At 55.2% G+C, this 1,649-nt stretch overlaps 1 pseudogene; it reads right to left on the reverse strand.

Moving 5' to 3' along the window:
• Positions 1 to 831: 831 nt before the first annotated feature.
• On the reverse strand, positions 832 to 1,435 carry LOC133772989 (protein lin-28 homolog A-like; annotated as a pseudogene).
• Between the last annotated feature and the right edge of the window lie 214 nt (positions 1,436 to 1,649).

Below are 1,649 nucleotides of genomic sequence, written 5' to 3' on the forward strand. Positions count from 1 at the left end.
ATCCCTGAGATCGCGCATGGACCTGAGAACACAGTGCAGGAATGAGGGCCTTTGATTAAAATATACAAAAATACAAACCCAGACTATTTATTAAACAAACAAACAAACAAACAAAAACAACAAGTTCAAATGCACAAGATACGTCGTTTGCACATAGTTAGTGCAGTTGGCATCCTGGAGAAAGTGGGACCCAAGGTGCAGTTATCCAAGGGAGCAAATAAATAAATCGCATTGGCCCAGAATGGGGTCAGGAGTGAGCTCTGGAGCAGTGGGTCCGGGACTGCTCCCCTAGCCACCCTTTTTGTGGATCGTCACAACCCATTGCTTGGGACAGTTCCCAGCACCCTGTCCCAGGATCGAGTTATGAGGAAACAAGATGTGGAAAACCCTGCCTTGCTCCCGAGAGTCCCTCCCACAGGACATAGTAGTTTGGGGGTTGGGTCCAGGAATCTGGTCCCACAACCAATCTTCTCACCCTGGCTAGGGAAGTATTATTCCATATCCTTCCTTCAAAGGAAAACTTCCCCCATCCAGGTGACTTTCCAAAGCTAGAGATTGGCACGCGGGGCCTCAGATAAAGCATGCAGGCTACAGGGTGATATCTCCCCAAACCCCTTAATTGCATTTGGATACAGCATGGTTGGAATTCCCTGCCTCACTCCTTCCTCCTGGCAAGAGGGAAAAAGGGGTGATGCTGTGAACCCCATCCTGGGATACATAGCAATGCCAGCTTCCCCCAACCCACTCTGTCCCTACTTTCTCCACTCTGCAGTTGATGCCTGCTCCTTCAAACTTCCTGATAGCCAAAAAACAGCCCCCATCCACTGTGGCTCAATTCTGGGCCTCAGGGAGTGTGGCAGGGCTGTGGCTCTCCTCCTCATCCTCCCGGAAGTAGGCTGGCCTTCCCTGGGCACTGGGGGCCTGCTGGGCCTTCAGGGGGCACGAGGCCACCCTATGGCTGATGCTCTGGCAGAAGTGGCACTTCTTGGGTTGGGGTGGCAGCCTGCACTCCTTGGCATGATGGTCTAGACCTCCACAGTTGTAGCACCTGTTTAGATCTGCGCTTTTGCATGCTCTTCCCCTTTGGCCGCCTCTCGCTGCCTATACAGAACACCCCACCAGGCCTGGTGACACGGATGGATTCCAGGCCCTTGGCGGACTTCTTGAAGGTGAATTCCACTGCTTCACCCTCCTTCAGGATCCGGAAGCCCTCCACGTGCAGCTTACTCTGGTGCACAAAGACGTCCACCAGGGGGTCGAGCGCGACCCCGGGGCGGGCGGTCATGAACAGGAAGCCGAACCCCATGCACATGTTGATCCGCTTACAGATGCCTGCCCCGCGCAGCAGCTGCGGCTCCTCCGCCGCCCGGGCCACGTCCTCTGGCGCTGCCTTGGTGCAGCCACCTGCAAACTGCTGATTGGACACGGAGCCCATGGTCGTCGGCAGAGCCCGCGGCCCAGGCCCCTAGTCGGGCGGCTGCTGGCCCCTCTCATGTTTTCTTAAAAATGTATTTGGGTATTTATCATTTTATCTGATACACACAGAGAGGGGGAGGGCTGACCTCCATCTGCTGGTGCATTCTCCACATGCCCGTGTCCACAAGGACTGGGGCCAGGCTGGAGTCCAGGAGCCAAGAACCCAGTTCATG

This window comes from Lepus europaeus, chromosome 13 (genome assembly GCF_033115175.1).
Source record: "Lepus europaeus isolate LE1 chromosome 13, mLepTim1.pri, whole genome shotgun sequence".
In the NCBI taxonomy this organism is placed as follows: domain Eukaryota; kingdom Metazoa; phylum Chordata; class Mammalia; order Lagomorpha; family Leporidae; genus Lepus; species Lepus europaeus.